This window comes from Gossypium hirsutum, chromosome A07 (assembly GCF_007990345.1).
Source record: "Gossypium hirsutum isolate 1008001.06 chromosome A07, Gossypium_hirsutum_v2.1, whole genome shotgun sequence".
NCBI lineage: Eukaryota > Viridiplantae > Streptophyta > Magnoliopsida > Malvales > Malvaceae > Gossypium > Gossypium hirsutum.
Genome location: NC_053430.1, coordinates 77,451,819 through 77,463,687, shown reverse-complemented (window position 1 = coordinate 77,463,687; position 11,869 = coordinate 77,451,819). Strand labels below are relative to the sequence as shown.

General features: G+C 32.0%; 1 non-coding gene across 1 annotated transcript; it reads right to left on the bottom strand.

Moving 5' to 3' along the window:
- Nucleotides 1-9,628: 9,628 nt before the first annotated feature.
- Nucleotides 9,629-9,733, bottom strand: LOC121203904 (small nucleolar RNA R71). The gene has a single exon (XR_005898836.1). It is a non-coding gene; the product is annotated as a small nucleolar RNA R71 (small nucleolar RNA).
- Nucleotides 9,734-11,869: the final 2,136 nt, after the last annotated feature.

Here is an 11,869-nt window from a genome sequence, read left to right as displayed (position 1 = left end):
TGTTAAAATTTATATTATTTCATGCTCAAATCTTATATGAGTGTATTTTTTTCTAAATTTTATATAAAAATATAAAGATATAAACACCCACATTGTAATATTTCTTACTTTAAAATAAATGATTTTTTTATAATTTTACGATTGAATTAAGAATTAATTGATAAGTGATGTCAACTCAGTTAGTTACTTTTAAACCATATTTCATTGCAACTTTTTAACAGCACTAAAAACATTAAACCGTTAGTTGCAGGAAGTTTGCAAGAATAACATTATAAACTAAGTCACTTGGCAAATAAACTTGTATAATTTAAGATTTTGTTCACATCAAATTATAGTTTGAAATTTAGATAATTCTTTCTCTTAACTAATAATAATATTAATTTTCTAGAATATGTATCATAGTTTTGAGAAACATGATATTATAAATATAATTATACTGGAAACCTTTGATGATTGTTAAAAAGGAAAAGACAAGAAAAGAAAAGAATTAGAAGTCACAGGGAAAGTTCACTATACATGATAGTTTAAATGCTCTCTATGATATTTGATCCAAAAGAAAAATAATTGAAAATAAAAAAAGGTTGTCGACATGTAAATAAGATAAAAAGGTTTGCCAGCTTTAACTTCACTACCGTGCGGCTTTTTTTGTGTGCACCGGCTAAACTCTTAAGTCTCTTTCATACATCATCTTTAATTAGGATGTTTTAAAATTTAAAATTTGGTAGAATAAATTTGAACCAATTATACCAAAAATATCCACCAAACACACACACCCCATGGTGAAAGGGAAAGTTGTCCTTAAATGGAGACACTGCAAATTTTAAAATTATCTCAAATGACACCATTACCAAACAATGGGACCATGTTTTTGTCTCCAGTTGTTGCTTGCTGCTTTTTTTCAATATAAACACACTCATGTATTAAAATATTTCAAACATGTCCTGTACAAAGAGGACCGGTGGGCACGTGATTATCCCGTGAGAGACATTGCCTTTGCCATACCTATTAAAGACAGCCGAGATTTTTGTTACATCATTGTTCTTGGTAATTAGGGAGGCTTCTTTGACTTTTTTTTTTTAATTATGTTTTATAGTAATTGATTTTGGTTTTGGGTTAATCCTCGTTTATGTACCCTAAGATTGGATTATCGTATCTTTGTCTTGGTTTCTTCGAAGATTTCGTATTGCAAGACGTACGGTTCAATGTACTAAGTTGGAATTTTGTTTGGTTTAGGAGATTCGTATCTAGAATTAAACTTGTTTAGGAGAAACATTAAATTTTTAATCAAGCAACCATCCTAGCTGTTAATGCTGTATCTTGAAAATTGGTTTACTGAATACGTAAGATTAGAGCAGCCCGACTTACTAAATACATTTAGAGGTGGCAGTGGATTGAATATTTGTAATTTCGTAAATTTTGAATATACAATTTTACTTTAAATTTATTTAATTTATTATTCACATTAAATTTGAGAATTATTATTTGAATCCAAATTAGTTAAATTATATGTCACATATTTAAATTTGTTAAATGTTTAAATTTAATAAATATATATATATTTTGTTTTTAAATAATAAGGAATGAGATTAATAATGAATTCACATAAAGGATATATTTAAAAATAAAGTATATTTAGATATCCATTATTCGAATCTAAATTATTCTCTATCAAAATAAATGAATTTGAATAATGAACATTTTAATATTAATATCCGCATCTATTATGAATTTATTATGGACAATATTTAAATATCCAAATTTGAAATTACATTAATTGGCAATAATCAAATCTAAAATATATATATAAATAAAATATTTGTAAATATAAAAAAAACATTGTATATTCCTAAAAAGAGAAGCAGTATATATTTTCATCCCTAACCTAACAAATGAGTATAGAGTTTTAAAAGTAGTAGCAAGAATTATAAAAAAGAAAATGTTTTAAGAGTCTAAAGTTTAAAGTCGGATGGAATTTGACCATTATATGAACAAATATTTTATCTATCAAAATAGGGTTCAATTATATCAAATCAGTATCTAACTCACTATTTGACCAAATAAAAACACGCCTCCTAAATTGAAAGATCGATCCGAATTTGTACATCTTACAACTTTAGATATTTAGATAGTGTATTATGAGAGGTTAATTTCAATATCGAAGCTTCAAATCTGATAACTCTTTTTTTTTTTAAATGATACAAAAATGCGATGTGGGCGTATGACGAGTACAAAAGTAATATAATAAACACGCCAAGTCGTTTACATATGAAACGTACATAACATATTTATGTTTGGTATTTGATATATTTTATAATTTATCATATATATATATGTTAGATTATTTTAAGGATTGTGTTGTTTATTAAAAGCTCGAAATTTTATTGGAGTGATATGAGAAAAAGAAATGGTAAGTTTTTAATAAAAATTGTCTCGGACATAGACATTAATATTTAAAATTTAAATTCGATTCAAGCCCATTTTTTAATTATTTAATATATTATATATATTATGTAATTCACATCACATATAAATTAAATTTATAATAATCTATAATATGATTGGCATTGGAAAATAAGTTGAAGATGTTTAAATTTTCAATAAAAATACATTAAATTATTTAATATTAAATTAAAAATAACATAATTTTTAAAAATAAAAATAATATGAATAAATTTAAAAGGAATTTAGGTTACACATTATTTACAACATAAATAGGATATTAATATAAAGGGTATTAATATCATATATGAGCTCAATCCAATCCAACCTAACATAATGGATGACTACTATTATAGTTTGATACACCATTATTATCATCATCACAATAGTAGTAATAATAACTCTTAATTCACGATTTAACCCTTAAAGTATACTTAATTTTCATTTTGATACTTAAATTTGTTTACCCATTTTAGTACCTAAAGTGTTCGTTTATTATAAGTTTTGGTATTGATAAGAGTTAATGACAAATTTCTTCAATGATTGTTGCTAAGGAAATTGCGACATGCAAGATATGTTACAAATTCTAGTGGCTTGGAGTAAAGTCTAAAAGGTTTATATGCCCCACCCCACGAATTAGTATTGACATATTGAGGTTTTTAGTAGCTACCATTCGTCCAAAATTTATGTTCAAGTAGTCCAAATCATAATAGCTTTATCTAATTCTTCTCCCCTTCCGCAAACATCCCATGAATGCGAAATTTCCTTTAAATTCTTACAACGCCAACTTGTGCATATTTCACATTTTTCTTCTTACATATATAATAAATTTTTGAATGAAACGGCAAGAATCTGTTTGGTGTCTTCTTTTATTTAAAAAAAAAATATATTCCGTTTGAAATTTAAGTTTCTTTTTGATTGAGCAACTTGCTATGTGTTGGATATTGAGCATCAATTATACGAGGTTAATGAATATCAGTCAAGTGAGAACTTTGAATCGAAGAATCTAAGTATGATCAAATTATCATATTAAGGAGATTCAAATTCTATAGAAGTTAAAATAAAAGAGAAAAATATCTCTACTTATTTAATGCCATATAGAAGACCAATGGAACATAATTCTAGTAGCATGTCTCATTTACACCAACGAAAGATTATAAGCCTATAATGCCTTTTAATGAAAGCTTGATTATGTACTGTATACCAATTGAAGAGATTACAAATTTAATTGATCTTACGAACTTGTTTTCATGCAAGTATTTTTGTAAACAAATTGTTTAATATACAATTTGTAATTTAAACTTTTAATAAAATGTCCGAGTGGGAGAGTAATCTTAGTTGATGTATAGATGTGAGGTTATAATGTAACACCCCTAACCTCTATTCGTTGTCAGAATAGGGTTAAGGATCATTACCAGAGTTTACATTTCAAAACTATCAAAAATATAAGTCATTTACTTCGCAACATCAATCATAGCAAATTCTATCAATAATATACATATTGTCCCTTATACGAGCCCTTGAGGCCCTAAAAACACATTAGAAACAAATCGAGACTAAATCAGAAACATTTAGAATTTTTCAGGAAAAGATGAAAATTTTCAAACTGCAGGGGTCACACGGCTAAGACACACGCCTGTGTCTTAGGGTGTGTGGGCAATCGAAATAGGGACACATGGTCATGTTCTAGCCTGTGTCAATGCCCGTGTAACTCATTGACTTGGGTCACACGGCCAAGCCACACGCCCGTGTGCTAGGTCGTGTACCCTTCGAAATGGCCTCACACGCCCGTGTACCAGGTGGTGTGCTAGGCCGTGTGACAGCCTGACTTGCAAGCCTTTAAAAGTTACAGGGGACACACAGTTGTGTCGCCTAGCCATGTGTCATACACGAATGAGACACATGCCTATGTCTTTGCCCCTGTGGACTAAAAATAAGCCACTTTCAAGCCATTTTTCTCACCAAACATGCATTCACCTACAACCAATTTTCCATATATAATCAAGCACTCCAAAGTGCACCAAACCATGCTATAACAAGCTATCCAATTAAGGTAAATAAGCATACAACCAATGTGCCCAAAAGGCATCTCAATCACAACCATTAAACATGTATATCCATATACATAAATTGGCCAAAAGTTCAACTAACTTATAACTAAACGTATTTCATAACTTACCACTTTTTTTACCTATCAAATTCCACACCAAAATTGCCAAATATGCCATTTTATATCTAGCACCAATAGCCATACATGTCATCTATAACAATTATACCAATTCACCACATTCAAACATATCAAAAGGCCATTTATATTATACATTTTTATCCACCATTTGAACTTTCATCATATAGTTATCATGCATCCCAAATATACATATGTCTAACTTATACATATTTGACCACGTGCCAAAATTACATTCAAACATACCAAAACACAACTTCAAATGACTATATTATCTCCAACCAGCAAGGCCTTCGAAATGACACAAGTCTAACCATACCCAGATGGTTCCAACAATTAACATGTATATAAACCATATTTCAATCATGCACATCTATTCAAAACCTTTCCAAAGCATACCATATCTTGACCATGTTGAGGTCAATTCATCATATATCACTTGGGCCATTCAAACATGCTACAACATATTATCAAATTAACACATATAAACTAGGCACCAAATGTACCAAGGCTACATCACCCAAAATGACATATACATGCCAAACTCATCAACTAACATTCAACTAATCATCAATCATAAGTCCACCTATACATGTCATTATAACCTTAAATAAGACATCAAAATCTACCGATATAATCACTAGATAGTATGATAGATCTCCGACAAGATTCCAACCCGATCGAGCTTCTGATAATCTGAAAAATAAAAGAAATAAAACCATATAAGCAATGAATGCTTAGTAAGTTCATATAAACCATAACCATAATATTACATTTCAATAATGAACATTATAGGTTAAATCTAAACATATACCAATGCCTCAAGATTTACCTAACCATAGTTACCAACTTGTAAGTGAGTAAATTCAAGTCACATATATTTTTAATTCATAACATGAAAGAATTTTTTAGGACGTAATGTATAACCATCAAACTTTCTATAAAATTGTGCACCTCTCAATTTACTTACTTTCCTTTCCATTCCCAATGCCTTTCATAAGCCTCAACAATATTATTAGTTCTCAATTCAGTGTATTTATTCCTGACATCGATAGATTCACTCAAAGCATAAGCAATATACTATCATATGAATACATATTTTATCTCATTAAACCTTTTTATAACATCATAATACATCCCAATTACGTACTTACCGTATCATTTCCTTTTCTTACCTATTTCATATGCATAGTACAAGCATAATCATAAACATCAATCATATCCACAATCTTGGCATAAGCCTAAGCATCCACACTAAACATGTTATAATACATGGTATAAATCATAGGAAAAAATAATATATATAGCCATTGATCTCAACATGAACCATTAGAAATTATCACCTATCTCAACTTTCATTGTAATAGCTCGATTTTAGCTAAATCAAAATAGTGGTTTCGAAACCATAAATCTGAGGTCAAAAAATCATTTTAATATTATTTTTGGTGTTTATAGCATGTGAATATATATATGTGTGAAAATTTCATGATCTAATTTTATCGTTTAATAGCTCAATTTGAGAAAAAGAACTAAATCGCGTAAAATGTAAAAGTGGCATGTTATAAGTTAAAAGTGTTTAATTGCTAAGATTTATTAAATGAAAGGTCCTTATGTTGATATTAGACCAATGATAGTGGAAGTTGACATAAATGGCCTTATATTTGATGACTAAATAGTTTAATGATCAAGGGTAAAATGGTAAACTATGTATTAATGTATATTTAGTAAAATAAAACATAAAAATTAATGTTAATGTTCATCTTTCTCACTAAAAATAAAAGGAAGAAAGACCATTTGAAGCATTTTAGGGTTCAGCCATTGTTGTTCTTGATTAAGGTATGTTTTGAGCTTGATTTTTGATGATTTCTATGTTTTTGTAATTGTTGCTTTGAGTTCTAGCTAGCCCATGCCTTAATTTATGAATTGGTTGATGAATTTGTGAGTTGCCATTGATGATATCCTGATTTTTTTGAATTCTAATGATGGAAAATGAATAATTGTTGATAGATTTTAATGTTTTGTAAAATGATTTTTGATAAAAATTTCAAATAAGGATTAAATTGTAAAATTTCCAAATTGTGGAGTTAAAAGTATGAATAAATGAAAGATATGGGCTACTAAGGGCATAAGGGTAATTTTTCCAAGCATGGGTTTTATTGAATTTTGTGAATTTTGTGTATTTATGAAATAGGGACTAAATTAAATAAATGTGGAACTTTAGGGGCTAAAGTGTAAAAGTGCCCAAATATGTGTTTAAGGACTAAATTGAATGGTTTGGTGAATAAATGAGTTAACTTTGAATGTGTATAGATCAAGAAAGAAAGAAATTAAATTTAGATCGGGGGAAATCAAAAGTTGTCGAGTAGTCGATCCGATCCGTTTAGTGTATGTACAAGGTAAGTTCATATGCAAATAAATGTCTTTAAATTGAATTATATATGTTTTATTATTTTTTAATTGCTACGAATGTTGAACGAGCAAATATGAGCAAGAATCGATGAAGTTATGATATGCAAAAGTCCCATACGAACCTTAGGAATAGTATAGGATACGAATGTCATGATATTAGCTTATCGAGATGTGATTACATGTAATACCATGTCTGGGACATTGGCATTGTATTATGATTACGCGTAAGACCATGCCTGAGACATTGGCATCGTATTGTGATTTCGTGTAAGACCCTGTCTAGGATAGTGGCATCGATATGTGATAACATGTAAGACCATATCTGGGATATTGCATTGTACGACCTTTATATAATTACCGAGTATCCTTAACAATTCTGAATGGTTCAACAGGCAAAGTCAAGTCAAGAAAGAATGTGTGAATGAGTTAAGTGACTCAGGTATGTACGAGATTCATACAAGTATTGAAATGGGAAGTATTTGATAAATTCAATTATGACATTGAATATGTGTACATTGAGAAAGGTTTGTGAACTTGAATGTGTTTAGCTATGCTTAGCATATTGATAAACTGTAATTTATACAAATTTCTATCCCATTCTTAGCACATTTTATGGATGATTTTTCCTTAGATTTGGTGAATTCGATGCTTCTAATCCTTAATTTCATGTTTTATACTTAGGTAAGCATAGGAGAGTGAAAGGAATGAGAAACGGGCTAAAAATGGAGAAAATGGGCCAACGTACAAACTCAACACGGCCTGAAATTTGTCACACGGGTAAACCAAATGCCCGTGCCTATTTAACAGGCTTGACCATGGCCTTCAGTAATCGCACACGGGCGTGTCACATGGGCGTGTCCCTGTCGAGCCCAAGCAGAGTCCTATTCTGAAAATGCCACTTTTGAGGGCTCTTAGGCATTCCAAAGCCTATAAATACACCTTAAAGGAGGAGGAAAAGGGAGGACACAGAGGAAAAAGCAAGGAATTACTCAAGGAAAGCTAATCGATCCATCTCAGAAGCCGGATTCACCATCAAGATTGAAGATCTCCCTTCAAATTCCCTTAGGAGTTTTGGGTTTTCTTATGTTTTGTTATTTTTATTCCTTTGAGATGTTTTCTTTCATTAGTATGAACTAAAACCCCTAAATACCTAAGGGGGATGAAACATAAGATAGATCTTGTTATTATTATCTAAATTGTATGATAAATATTTGACTTGTTCTTAATTATGTGTTCTTAATTCTTGTTTTGATATTCCAGGATATTGATTCAAGTTAAGCTCTTATTTAGAGGAGGAATAGACCTTGTCTAATAATAAATTTGTCATAAATAAGCGGAGTTGATTGAGCGCCTAGAGATAGGGTGACAAGATTTTGCTAGATTAGGGTGAAACCTAATAAGGGGAACCATAGATTGAGTGAATGCAACCCTAGAGCATTAATTAGAAAGAGATTTCAATTATTCAAACTAGGGTTAGACGTTGTTAGTCTCGAGAGAGATAATAATATAACTTAGGGATCTCTATGGAACAAGTTGAATGGATAAATCGTCCGATTCAGAGTCAAATAACAAGTGAAGTCTAGGTGGATTTTTCCTTAGGTATTGTCCTAATCAATCGATTTTCCAAAAAGTATTTTTCCCAAATTACTTTTCTGTGATTTCTTAGTTTAATTAATTAGTTAGATAAACAAAACCCTTTTATTTTTTAGGCTAGATAATAAAAAAAAAGTTAATACTAGTACTTTTAGTTCCTTTGGGTTCGATAATCTGATCTTGCTAAAGCTATACTACTGTTCGATAGGTACACTTGCCTTCATCGTGATAATAGTTAGTTTCAAGAACGATTCATTATAAATATTTAAAACCTGTCACGAATATCACGTATCAAGTTTTTAGCGCCGTTGCCGCGGAACTAAGATATTAGGAACACTAGATTTTTATTACTTTAGCCATTTACTTTTACTGCAATTTAAATTTTATTCTAACTTTTATTACTATTTCTTCTTTTCCCCATTTTCTAGAAGGTTCTTATAGATTATGGCTAGAATAAACCCGTCAGGACCATTACTTTTTGACAGTGAGATCATTCGCATAGTTCGTAGAAACCAAAGAGAATTAAGGCAAATATTAAGATACACAGAGAATGAGCAAGATGACGATATTCAAACCATAACCAATGAGATGGCTAAAAATTAGGAAAACCTGATACCTCCTGCAATTACTATTAATCCAGTTATCAGAATCCTGCTCCACGCACTATGTATGATTATGCTAAACCTTCTCTAGTTAGACCTGCTATTGCTGCAAATAATTTTGAACTGAAACCTAACACAATTCAAATGATACAACAGTTTGTTCAGTTTGATGGTTTGCAGGACGAGGATCCCAATGCTCACTTGGCAAATTTCCTAAAATTTTATGATACCTTTAAAATTAATGGTTTCTGATGACGCCATTCGCCTTCGGTTATTTACTTTTTCATTGAGAAACAAAGCTAAATAGTGGTTGAATTCGTTACCACGGGGGTCAATCACTACTTGGGAACAAATGACCGAAAAGTTCTTATTAAAATACTTTTCGCCAGCTAAAACGGCTAAATTATGTAATGATATTTCTTCTTTCGTACAGATGGATTTAGAAACACTCTAAGATGCATGGGAGAGATAAACACCTTTTGAGAAGTTGCCCTCACCATAGGTTACCGCTTTGGCTACAGGTTCAAACGTTTCATAATGGCCTGAATCCTTCAACTCGGCAGATGATTGATGCAGCCTCTGGAGGAACCATCAATAATAAGACACCTGAAGGTGCCTATGAATTTATAGAAGAGATGTCACTGAATAACTATCAGTGGCAAGTCATGAGGACAAAGCCAACGAAAACAGCTGACGTCTATAATGTCGATTCGGTCATCATGCTCTCTAATCAGGTAGGACTCTTGAATAAGAAAATTGATGGTTTCCTTAGTTCTTCACAGGTTCACCTAGTGATGAGGTACGATTCAAATGGAAGAGGAGCATGCATATAATATCAACCCTTCAACCCTACCATCGAGGAGGAACAAGTCCAATATATGGGTAACAATAACTCTAGACCCCAAAATAACCCATATAGTAACACTTATAATGCAGGTTGGAGGAACCATCCCAATTTCTAGTGGGGCGGTCAAGGAAATCAAATGCCATAACATCCTCCGGGTTTTCAACAACCACCATACCAGTAAGAAAAGAAGCCGAACCTTGAGGAAATGTTAACCAAATTCATCTCGGTGTCATAGATTCATTTTCAGAATACCAAGACGGCACTCAAAAATTAACAAGCATCAATCCAAGGGCTCGAAGCTCAGATTGGACAGTTCGCGAAGTTGATTTCTAAATGGCCACAATGTAGCCTACCAAGCAACACTGAATCTAACCCAAGGGAGCAACTCAACGCAATTTCCATTTAAGATGAGGAAGGGTTAGTGGCAAAACCAAGGCCAGAACCGGTGGTAAGCGAAGGTAAGAATGTGGTAGGCTAAAACGAACAAAAATCGGTAAGTACAGAATATAAACCTCGTGTGCCATACCCCAATGTAACAAGGAAAGACTGCTCAGACGAACAATTTGGTAAATTCCTTAATCTTTTAAAGAAACTACATATTAACCTACCGTTTATTGAAGCACTTTCACAGATGCTGAACGTAGTCAAATTTTTAAAGGAGCTTCTAGCAAATAAACAAAAGTTAGATGAAAGGTCGCATGTGGAGCTGAACGCGATTTGCTCAGCCATTCTTCAGAATAAGCTACCTAACAAACTAAAAGATCCAGGGAGTTTTACGATTGCTTGTTTAATTGCTAGTTTAGATGTTAATAATGCGTTGGCTGATCTAGAGGCAAGTATCAATGTTATGCCTTACAAATTATTTAAGCAACTAGGTCTAGGGAAACCCAAACAAACTAGGATGAGCATTCAATTGGCTGATAAAACCATTAGATTTGCTAGGGGTATGATTGAAGATGTTCTTGTTAAGATCGATAAATTTATATACCTAGTAGACTTTGTTATTCTAGACATGGAAGAGGATAGTAACGCACCCTTAATTTTAGGAAGGCCTTTTTTAGCAACCGCCAGAACAATTATTGAACAATTATTGACGTTGGCACAGGTGAACTCACACTTCGTGTGGGAGATGAAACAATCACCCTTCAAGCCCGTAATTAGAATAACAAATCAAAAATCGAAGGTGACTGTACAAATCATTCGGCTAAAACTAACCATATGGTGCAACCTTGTTTGTAGGAAATAGGTCCAAATAACATACATAAGCCAAGCAACAACAAAGAACCCGTCCATGAAGAACGAAGGTTACAAATCGAGGAGATAGATGAATGGCGGCCACATAAACTGAGAAAACACGATAAACCAAAACCACGCCATGATGAGCCTAATTCTTCCAAAAATCAACTTCAAGTTGGAGACAAAGTACTACTAGATGCAGCAGATCCTCGAATCGCCACTTCTGAACCAAATAAAGAAACCCCTCTTACGGTAACTAGCATTTTTCCATACGGTACGGTCGAGGTAAATCACCCCAAATTCAGCACGTTCAAGGTAAATAATACTAGTCTTAAACCTTATGTTGATAAAATTCATAGCATGAATGAGGAGTATAAACTCTTCGAACCACCATGACCATTCACTAGAGAGGTAAGTCGAGCTTAGACTATAAATAAGCGCTTCTCAGGAGACAACCCGAGCACTAACAATATTAATTTCTTTAAATTTTAGTTTTTAACATCTAACATACTCACCGAATCATGGAACGTAGGCTTTCTAAAGCACACACGGCCAGGC